Raw genomic sequence first — 12353 nt, forward strand, 5'->3', positions numbered from 1 at the left:
ATTTGCAATTTGTTTATATCATTTATATATTGAATGTTTAAGAGGTTTTGTGTACATATACTTTTATACTATATATAATTATTTTGAATTAAAATCAACGTTGTAGTATTGTAGTATGAGCTATTAAAAACATTATTTTCCAAAAGAATCTTGGTTATAACTTTGTTTTACTGTAATCCAGGAGTAAGTACAGCGAATATAAAATGCGTCAGCATTCTAGCATAAACTTACTCAAGACCATCATGCGTGGTGAAGTACCACAACCTACTTGAGGTGATGCTGTTTAATACAGAACATGATGGATCTAGACCAGAAAAGGTCGATAAAAAATCATCCAACAAAATAAAAACTGGTAATCATTACTGTAATTGACAATTACAATTACTAATTGTAAGTTTATTAACCGAACATTGTAACACATTTGAAAATTATAAATTTTAATATATTTATGGCTTCCATTTCAGTGAACTCCGTGCATGATTTGGTCCAATTGGTCCATTAGCTTCAGGTCAGTAGCCTTGACAAATTAATTTTGTAAAATGTGTTTTATTTTCAGGCACTTGAGGGTACTTACCGCTGATCCAGGAGAGATTTGGTCCAATTCGTCCATTAGCTTCAGGTCAGTAGCCTTGACAAAATTTGTAAAATTTTGTCCATAGTGTACCCTTAAACGAAAAGAGAAAAACTTTGTTAATAATGATTTTTGTTTTTTTGTTTTTATTTTCAGGCACTTGAGGGTACTTACCGCTGATCCAGGAGAGATTTGGTCCAATTCGTCCATTAGCTTCCAGGTCAGTAGCCTTGACAAAATTTGTAAAATTTTGTCCATAGTGTACCCTTAAACGAAAAGAGAAAAACTTTGTTAATAATGATTTTTGTTTTTTTGTTTTATTTTCAGGCACTTGAGGGTACTTACCGCTGATCCAGGAGAGATTTGGTCCAATTCGTCCATTAGCTTCCAGGTCAGTAGCCTTGACAAAATTTGTAAAATTTTGTCCATAGTGTACCCTTAAACGAAAAGAGAAAAACTTTGCTAATAATGAGCCACAATTAGAAAATTTCCAGATATTAAAAATTTCTTGCCAAAAAAACAAAGAATTAATGTTATTACAAATACAACGTATTAAAATGTATTTTTCTTTATTTGCAGATACTACTTACCATTTTTCCACAAGGTACAACTTCGTTGGCGTTCATTTTGTTATTTTTTTATAAATAAACAAAAAAATAAAAAATTGTGAAAATTTTTCAATAAATTTTGTGTTTATTTATTTATTTATTTTTGAACACATGTAAAAAGGTAGTATATGGTTGATATTTTTTTTCACATTAGTGTGCGTATATGTGATATTTTTTCTTTCTTTCATATTATGGGGGTAAGCTCAGCTGATAATCGCTTATTACAAACGTCAGTTCTGACAAATCTGGTTATATCTGTGGTAAAGAGTATACCCACACCATCATCTGATACAACGTTCACTGAGGAAGAAGCTATTGCGCTTATGTTGCAGCTGGGATTAAGTCGTGATAACTACATAACGTTAAGAAAGGCGCTATCTGAAAAAGGAGTGGATGTTTTACCATCATATGACAAAATAAATGAAAAGAAGAAAAGCATTATACCATCCTATTGAAATAACTGATCGGAAGGCTGTTATTGGACTCGGCGCTCTACTCGAAAATACTGCTTTAAGGATTGCTTCTGACTTTTCTTCAGACCAACTAAAAAAAATAAATTCTTGTGATCTTCAACTCATTTGTAAGTGGGGATGTGATGGATTATCAGCACTCTCGGAATATAAACAAATCAACACAAGTGAATCATCTTCCGAGTATAAAAGTGTATTTATGGCATCGCTAGTTCCATTAAGAATTCGAAAGTATGCTGACAGCGATTCTCCATCAACCAGTTTCGATGATATTTGGAAGAATTCGACTCCAGGATCCAAAGCTTTTTGTAGGCCAATAAGCTTTGAGTATATAAAGGAATCCAAAACAACAACGCAAGATTTGATAAATCGTATTGAAGCAGAAATTAAAAACTTGGAACCTATAACAATCGAAATAGAAAATTATTCGTTTAACATGTCCTATGATTTAAAACTTACAATGATTGATGGGAAAGTTGGAAATGCCATTACAGGAACATCATCTACTTGGTACTGCTACATATGTGGTGATAAAAAATCAGAATTTTCGAATATTTCCAAGCAAAGGTCAATAAATGAGGAAACATTACAATTTGGAATATCCCCCCTACATGCTCGCATACGATTTCTGGAACATTTTCTACATTTAGCATATGATTTAAAGTACAGAAGCATACCGGAAAATGCAAACAAAAGTGCAAATAACAATAAGGAGTTAATGGAAATGAGAGCCAGTGAGAAAGAAGAATTCAAGAGGAATTTAAAAAGCGGATGGGATTAAATATTGATAAACCACTCACAGGATATGGAAGCACAAACGATGGTAATACCGCTAGACGTTTTTTCAAACATCTTGAATTAATATGGATTTACTGCAAAAGGTCAATATTATTCTAATGGCGATAAATAGCAAGCATAAAGTGAACGCAACAAAATTTGGAGAGTATTCTACAAAAGTTTCTAAATTACTTTTGGAATTATATCCCTGGAAAGAAATGACACCTACAGTTCACAAGATATTATGTCATGGAAAGGTCATCATAGAACATAATATTCTGCCTTTAGGAGAGCTTACAGAAGAACCCCAAGAATCGAGGAATAGAGACTTTAAGCATATTCATCAGTTTAGCTCAAGGAAGTGTTCTAGGCAGTCTCAAAATGAAGATATTTTTAATAATCTGATTCTATCTTCTGATCCTGTTTTATCTACTATAAGGAAACGTTGGATTTGCTACAAAACGTTAGCATTTGAAAATATTCATGAATTTAAAGATTTACTTTCTTTTAGATATGGACTACTGTGATACCGATTATTTTACAAAATTATATTAATTTATAAAAAAAAATAAATAAAGACTATTTTTATATAAAATAAATACTTGTTAATTTTTTTAGGGATAAAGAATAAAAGATTAATCGTAAAAAGTGGCTGTAAAAATTCATAAAAATTTAGGTAGTAAAACATGCCTAACATGGATGAAAATAATAGTACTAGGTAAATTCTCTAAAAGATGTTTTTTTTTTTAAAAAATTAAAAAATGTTTTTTATTCAGTTTTTGCGAAGATACAAATTTTTCAAATTGCAATAAAAATTTTATTTATGAATATTTTTTGATGAAATTTTACAGTTAGGTAGATTTTTTACTCAAAATCCAAAATTAAATAAAAATTTCGAATTTTCTTATTAGAAATCCCGGAATTCCCAAAAAAGTTTTAAAAATCCCAAAAATAGGATTTTTTAGTTTTTTGCCTATATATCCATACCAGGGGCGGGGTTATCGAAACCGTTACAAAATGATTAAGAACATATTGGGTCATATAAAACAGGTCACTATAATTTGATATCGACTATGCGATTTGAGAATTTTTGCTCAAAATTAAATTTTCCATAAAAAATATGTTTTTTTTTGGATGGACCTGGTCCCCTCGGTATCAAAAATTTTTAGGTTTTGTTTCATTTATCGTATTTTATGTAAAGTCAGCTTCCAAAAAAGTATAAGTTCTATATACATCTTCTTAGAAACTTTTTAGATAACTTAAAAAGAAAAAGATACTTTTTTTCCCAAAAAAATGGCAAAAAATCGCCTTTTTTTAATTTTTAAATTAAAATGCCTATAACTTTGGACTCAGTCATGATTTTTACATAATTCTTTCACTGCTTGATATATAAACTTGTTTTTAAAACTAAAGTAAGGACGGTAAAAATTTTAAAATTTTAATTTTCAAATGCGAATATCTCCTAAACGATAAGAGATAATTTACTGCATTTTTTATAGTGCTCGATGAGGAGATTCTATATACAAAATTTTTTTAAATCGGAACTCAAATGAAGAAATAGGATCGTTTTAAAAATTTAACATAGCCGAGGTGTCCTAATTTGAGGACCCCCGCCGGGCCCCTGGTTGGCCTATAAGGTCCAAATTCAAAACCTAAACTCGACTCATCGGATTAACCGTTTAGAAGTTACCGAATTATTTCCCTCTTTTTTTCCTATACCACTGTGCATTGCTTTAAACTTTTTTGTTTTAAAAATAATCATAAAAATGAATTTTAATTTCCTTTTCAATTTCTTTCAATAAATATAATTTTTATAAAAAATAAAAATAGTACACTCAATTTTATATTAGTAATATTAAAACTTTTTCGTATGTAATAATGTTAAAAGAACATACAAACAATTTTAAGCAGGGAGACAATTTTTTAATTTTTGTTTGCACCTTTATTACTTACTTTAAATTGGAAACTGATGACTTGCATAAATAGCATTTTATTAGTTTTTGTTTATATGAGTAATGTAGAAGAATTATTGGGGTGTTAATAAAAACCGTAACATTAATTTCCGTTGTATTTAACCTTGAATTTGAATACGTATACAGTTCCATGGAGCTGGGTTGTTGACCCAAATCAATTGCATATTCAAATATTTGTAATTACCCTAAAACTCTTTTAAACAAATTAATCAAGAAAAAAATTGATTTGTATAAAACAAAAAAATGTGAAGTAAGCTAAATTTTTTAACTTTTACAGACATACATATACATAAGTATGTATCTGTAGATTGTTGATCGCCTGTTGCTCGCCCGTTGTTTGAAACAAAACCACAATATTTACATGTGAATTATAGAGAAAAAACACCAATGTATTAGGAACATGTATATGTCTAATAAAATTTATGGTTTTAAATTGCCTGACAAAAAAGATTACCTTGCTAGGGAAAGTCATGTAATCATATTACATTCATTATATTTAATAGAATTAAACTATTTCTAAAAGTATTAAAACGTTTGTGCATCATACACCAAAATATAACAAAAAAAGATAAGCTAATTAAGCTACTTGGCTCGGCTCATACCCCATTTATAAAGGTTCTAAATTTTTTCTTATAGTGCCTTTTTACGGAAAGGCACTATTATGGTGCTTTTCAAATTGCTGATATTTAAAGCGCCTTGGCGACACATCAACTTGGTTGACTCAAACAGTAAAGGCTCAGTTAGTCTCTACGTTCCGTTCCGTGATGAATCAGCTGATTCGTTTTTGGCTTACGAAACCTGTGTCGTTAGTTTTGCCGTAACGTTGAAGTTACGTTGCGGATGAACCTGTAGAAAATAGAATTCAAAGTGACAGCTATAAACAGCTGACATAAAATACATAAAAATGTAAACAAGAAAAAACAGTGATGTTAATGTTTTAAAAATAATGTACATCAGAAAATTTTAATTATTACGATTATTTAAAATACTTTAAAATTATACATTAAAATTAATATACTTCTAAATTAGTAAATATTTATTTAAAAAAAAAATTATACTAAATGTTATTAGAAAAAATTTAAAATTAATAAGTAAAAGAGAAAAAACTCTGAAATATGTCAAAGAAAAAAAAGAAAATAAAAAATCGTGTTTCGATAAAATTTTACTTTTTATATTAATTATATAATAATATAATTAATTATATAATAATATTAAGTAATTTATATTAAACAATCATGAAAATCCCAAATCATGTTTGTTTTCTTACCCCCCATTCTTCTCTACCCCGCTCACCACCAATCATCGACAAACATGAAAACAGACGTCTGGGCAAACATGAAAAAAAATCATCATGTAAATTGGGTGATAGAAACTAACTACACATAACAGTCAAGTAGCAAAAGACGCACGAATCGTAATTTGAGGGGTTTTTTTGCTATCTCTTTTGTTATGCGTTCGTAATTTTGCCAGTTGCTTTATTTTTATTCTGACCTCAAAGAGTGAAGATCGTGTGCGATCAGTTTAATACATGTATCAGTGTTGCCTGAAGCAATATTTTGAATTTTATTTACATTACATAGAATCTAAAAATAATTAATTTTTAAATAATTGCTTGTTAAATTTTAGTTATTTTTATAACAAACAATAAATAATTAAATAAATAATTGTAAAAAGAACAATATTTCTTAGTTAAACTCCTATTTAAATAAGCAATTGAGTGTAATTTCTTCAAAATTTTTATAAAATATTAAAATATATTTGTTATCAATATTTTATTGGACAAATATTTTTAAATAAATATATTTATTCATAAATAAAATAAAAGAAATAACAATAAAGAAATATAAAAAGGGCAACACTAACACGATATAAACGTTCATTATTTTACGAAGGGCATTTAAAAGAGAAAGGAGGAGAAACCCTGCGACATGTCCCCTCAGCTAAAAGTCCTCTAACAAAAGTTTCCCAAAAAGGTTTTCCAGTGTGAACCAGGTCAAATAATAAAAAATATACATATAAAATAAAAAGTAAGAATCTTTAAATAATTTAAACGATTTAATTAACTTACACTATCGGACAAAATAAAGTGCAAAAGTACTCATGATATATTCTTTCAGCGAAAAATCTGTTAATGATTATTGAATATTAAATTTTTTTTAAATTAATTTTTTTAATTCATTTAGTTTAAATTCATTTAGTTAATATACATTAAAACAAAATTATTGTACTTAAAATTTTTCTTTATAACATTTAAAATTAAAGTGAATTCACTTCACTGTTTTTCTGTTCAAAATTTAAAAAATATTAATTATGTGACCTCATAAGGAACAAATACAATTTGTAACTCCGTATAGGTATCGAAGTCGGTTTAGCGATGTCCGTCTACGCAAACCCCCTTTTTTAGTTAAGTTTGTTTTTAAATGTCTGTTTGACTGTCCGTCTGTCTGTTGAAATCAGTTTTCTGAAGACTCCAGATATATTCGCGATCCAAATCTTCAATAATTCTGTCAGACATGCTTTCGAGAAGTTTCCTATTTAAAATCAGCAAAATCCGTCCATAAACAACGGAGATATAAGCAAAAATCCGAGACAACCTCTGAAAATTTCATAAAAAAAGATAATTTTTTTCATGCTTTGATAAATAAGCAACAACAACACTGTTTATTCATTGCGTTGTGCATTTTGTTTTTGTTTTTTTGAGTATTTCGTTTCGTATGTTTGGAAGGCTATGTGTTTCATTGCCTTGTGCAAGACGAATTCAGATAAGGTGGTGGCAGTTCTGCAACAACAACATTTTACAAGTATTTTGTTTTTGCACTTGGTTTAGGTAGATGTCAAAAACCATAAGTACGGCGAATTCATTTCATGAAAATTTTTGTAAAATTTTATATTTTATTAAAAATAAAGATAAAGATATTAAATTTGTGAAGAAAATATATTCTGAATTGAATGTTTGTTTCAAACGAAAAATTCTATTTCGGCAGATTAATTTGCAAAATTTAAGTGAGTGCCTGAAGTTAAGTAAAACTTAATTTTTTTGTGAAAAATAAACATAAAAAAGTACATATTCATGAAAAAAATTTATTACAAATGAATGAATCTTTGTTGCGAATGGATAATTCTACTCCGGCGGAGTAATTTTCAATATTTGGCCATAATGTAGCAGCCGCCGGCCGGGTAAATACTTCATATAGGTTTTGTTATATGTATAAAGCGTTCCGGAACAGACTTTTTTTTAGTAAATCACTTTATCTACATAGTGTAAATATAAAACAATATTGTTTAATTTGTTAACATTTAATAGATTTCAAAATTAAGCCGTATGTAACAGTAAGCTGCCGCTGTTCGGCTAAAATCTTCATATGTGTTTCTTTATATAAAGTGTTCCGGAAGAGATTTTTTTTAGTTAATCACATTATCTACACAATGATAATATAAAATATAAAACAACATATTTGTATACATACCAAAACGAAGTTTTTCTCCGTTTAACGAAAATTTTTAAATATAAAAATGTAAACAATAACAAACTTTGACAGCTACATACGTAAACCAGGCGAATTAAGAAAAAAATTATCAGCTGATTGAATAACACCACCTTATCTGAATTCGCCTTGGCCTTGTGTATATTGTTTTTGTTTCTTGTGTATTCAGTTTCGTATGTTTGGATGTCTGTTGGTTTTACTGACTTGTGTATTTTGTTTTTTGCGTGCTTATTTCGTTTAGCGTTGTTGTTCATTTTGTTTTGCTATTGCTATAATAATGATATAGTCGGGAAAATGAAATAAATTTAAATTTTATAAAATTTATATTTTTAAATACACTACGGTAAAGGGTATATAAGATTCGGCACAGCCGAATATAGCACTCATATTGAGGGTATTAACATTTATGCATATGTCGAATTAATTTTGATTAGGTCCAGAAAAATTTATATTAATAGGCCAGTTCGAAAACATTTCAATAGAATTATTTATCTATACACAGAACATACTCATGTCGAATGTTATCCGGATATAATCATTTAACAACGAATTAAGTGGTATTAAGTGATTTTCAGAAGTAAACCTTATATGGGAGCTAAGACAACTAATGGACCGATCCGGAAAAAATATAATGATTTTTATATACAAAATACACATTTATGTCGAATTTTATCCCGATAACTTGATTGTCAATGTGCATTTAAGTAATTTTTTGGGAATGGTCCTTATATGGGAGTTATGACCAATTATGGACTGATAATGAAAAAATTTCAAATAATGATTTATATGCAAAAAAAAAATTTAAGTCGAATTTTACTCCAATAGATTTATTAATTATATACACAAAACATTTTTGTGTCGAATTTTATCAAGATATTTTTATTTGATAATGAAATATGTTCATTTAAGTGATTTTCGGAAGTGGGCCATATATGGGAGCTATGAGCCAAAAGTAATAGAATGATTTGTATGTACACAAAAATATTAAAGTCAAATTTTATCCCTATAGCTTTAGAATTCAATGAAATATGTGCTTTTAAGTAATTTTCGGAAGTGGGCCTTATATGAGAGCTATGACCAATAATGAACCGATCCGTATAAAACTCGAATTTTTTTTGGGGAGTTATTAATGATAAACTAATTACCTTTGTATGGGGGCTATGAGAAATATTAGATCGATTGTAAAGATTTTGAACATAATTGATCACTGCCCTGAAAAAATAATGTGTGACAAAATTCATAGAATTATCTTTGGTAGTTTCTGAGAAAACTTCTTAAGAATTAGGAAAAAACGTATTTTTTTCGAGGTAGTCTGAAATTTTTACTCATAACTTTTACGTTGTGAACCGATTTTGCTGATTTTCGATACCAAACTGCTTAGGATAATAATAAATATTTTGGGTGAAATTGGTTGATTTCCTTTACTTATTTTTAACGTGTTTTACACAGACAGACGGACATATCCAAATCGACTCAGAATTTAATAAGGACCCAGTATATATATACTTTGTTGGGTCTTAGATGAATATTTATTGGTGCTACACACTGAATGACAAACTTATCAGCGCAATCATGAATATTCCCAAAGAATTTCTTTCTCACGGAAAACATTTTTCTCGAGAAAAATATCCCCCAATTATAAATTCCGCGGGAGCAAAAATATGAAAAAGTGGCATCATCAAAAAATTTTAATAAAAAATTACTATTAAAATGTGATTTATTTTTAAAATAAAGCATTTATTTTGAATTTTACCTTAATTCTGATATATTTAAGCAATTTAGTGATGAAAATCTTGTTTTCTGAAAAGGTATTTATATGGGGGCTAGGGTCAAATGTGAACCGATCCTCACAAAATTTACTGACGGGAAATTTTGCCGTATGTAAAAGTAAGCTGCCGCTGTTCGGCTAAAATCTTCATATGTGTTTCTTTATATAAAGTGTTCCGGAAGAGATTTTTTTAGTTAATCACATTATCTACACAATGATAATATAAAACAACATATTTGTATATACATACCAAAACGAAGTTTTTCTCCGTTTAACGAAAATTTTTAAATATAAAAATGTAAACAATAACAAACTTTGACAAATTTGAAAAAATTATCAGCTGATTGAATAACACCACCTTATCTGAATTCGCCTTGGCCTTGTGTATATTGTTTTTGTTTCTTGGTGTATTCAGTTTCGTATGTTTGGATGTCTGTTGGTTTTACTGACTTGTGTATTTTGTTTTTTGCGTGCTTATTTCGTTTAGCGTTGTTGTTCATTTTGTTTTGCTATTGCTATAATAATGATATAGTCGGGAAAATGAAATAAATTTAAATTTTATAAAATTTATATTTTTAAATACACTATGGTAAAGGGTATATAAGATTCGGCACAGCCGAATATAGCACTCATATTGAGGGTATTAACATTTATGCATATGTCGAATTAATTTTGATTAGGTCCAGAAAAATTTATATTAATAGGCCAGTTCGAAAACATTTCAATAGAATTATTTATCTATACACAGAACATACTCATGTCGAATGTTATCCGGATATAATCATTTAACAACGAATTAAGTGGTATTAAGTGATTTTCAGAAGTAAACCTTATATGGGAGCTAAGACAACTAATGGACCGATCCGGAAAAAATATAATGATTTTTATATACAAAATACATTTATGTCGAATTTTATCCCGATAACTTGATTGTCAATGTGCATTTAAGTAATTTTTTGGGAATGGTCCTTATATGGGAGTTATGACCAATTATGGACTGATAAGGAAAAAATTTCAAATAATGATTTATGTGCAAAAAAAAAATTTAAGTCGAATTTTTCTCCAATAGATTTATTAATTATATACACAAAACATTTTTGTGTCGAATTTTATCAAGATATTTTTATTTGATAATGAAATATGTTCATTTAAGTGATTTTCGGAAGTGGGCCTTATATGGGAGCTATGACCCATAATGGACCGATCCGGGAAAAAAGTAATAGAATGATTTGTATGTACACAAAACATATTAAAGTCAAATTTTATCCCTATAGCTTTAGAATTCAATGAAATATGTGCTTTTAAGTAATTTTCGGAAGTGGGCCTTATATGAGAGCTATGACCAATAATGAACCGATCCGTAAAAAACTCGAATTTTTTTTGGGGGAGTTATTAATGATAAACTAATTACCTTTGTATGGGGGCTATGAGAAATATTAGATCGATTGTAAAGATTTTGAACATAATTGATCACTGCCCTGAAAAAATAATAGCAGCATTTTTTAAACAATTGGATTTATTAAATCTAAATTTTAGTTCTGGTACTGTACGCCAGGTGGATAAGGCAAAAGGTTTAAATCGAGACTAAACAAATTTCAAATCATAATGTCAGCAGCGACCAACAGATGGAGTTATTTCAAAACTTAATATTAAAATCATAAATTTTCCATAAAATTTGTAACAATTTTTTGCAAAAATTGGTATTTGCACTAAAATATCATGTGTGCAATATTTTAGTTACAGGAATTTTGTTTATTTTCCTATTTTTACATATTTTAAGAAATATTTGCCATCTATTGGTGAATAGCAAAATAAAACAAATTAGTTTATTTTAAAATTATTTTGGTTTTGTTCTATGAATACAAAGCATTGCCATATTGAAATTAGCTAAATCTAACTATTTTTTTTGGATTTAATAAATCCAAATTAGATTTACTTCTTTTAGCTGCAGAACCGCCATGTTTGCACTAAAATTAATTTTTCTTTGACCTTATATTAGCTTACAGAGTGTATTTTCAGATAATGATGTCCAAAACTAAATTCCAGCTTCCAAAGATAGTTTTTTTCTTGAAATAAAATAAATCCAAAATAAATCCAGTGATTAAAAAAAGCCCCTAATGTGTGACAAAATTCATAGAATTATCTTTGGTAGTTTCTGAGAAAACTTCTTAAGAATTAGGAAAAAACGTATTTTTTTCGAGGTAGTCTGAAATTTTTACTCATAACTTTTACGTTGTGAACCGATTTTGCTGATTTTCGATACCAAACTGCTTAGGATAATAATAAATATTTTGGGTGAAATTGGTTGATTTCCTTTACTTATTTTTAACGTGAGCGTGTTTTACACAGACAGACGGACATATCCAAATCGACTCAGAATTTAATAAGGACCCAGTATATATATACTTTGTTGGGTCTTAGATGAATATTTATTGGTGCTACACACTGAATGACAAACTTATCAGAGCAATCATGAATATTCTCAAGGAATTTCTTTCTCACGGAAAACATTTTTCTCGAGAAAAATATCCCCCAATTATAAATTCCGCGGGAGCAAAAATATGAAAAGTGGCATCATCAAAAAATTTTAATAAAAAATTACATTTAAAATGTGATTTATTTTTAAAATAAAGCATTTATTTTCGGTTCAAATGTGAACCGATCCTCACAAAATTTACTGACGGGAAATTTTGCCGTATGT

General features: G+C 28.6%; 1 long non-coding RNA gene across 1 annotated transcript; it reads right to left on the minus strand.

The window, feature by feature from the left end:
• Nucleotides 1–573: 573 nt before the first annotated feature.
• On the minus strand, nucleotides 574–1015 carry LOC119613685. Its single transcript, XR_005232248.1, has 3 exons — nucleotides 917–1015; nucleotides 746–837; nucleotides 574–685 (listed from the first exon to the last, which is right to left on the minus strand). It is a non-coding gene; the product is annotated as an uncharacterized LOC119613685 (long non-coding RNA).
• Between the last annotated feature and the right edge of the window lie 11338 nt (nucleotides 1016–12353).

The sequence above is a fragment of the Lucilia sericata genome, unplaced genomic scaffold, assembly GCF_015586225.1.
Source record: "Lucilia sericata isolate MDLA Ls3-8-SP2 unplaced genomic scaffold, ASM1558622v1 Contig002243F_arrow, whole genome shotgun sequence".
NCBI classification, from domain to species: Eukaryota; Metazoa; Arthropoda; class Insecta; order Diptera; family Calliphoridae; genus Lucilia; species Lucilia sericata.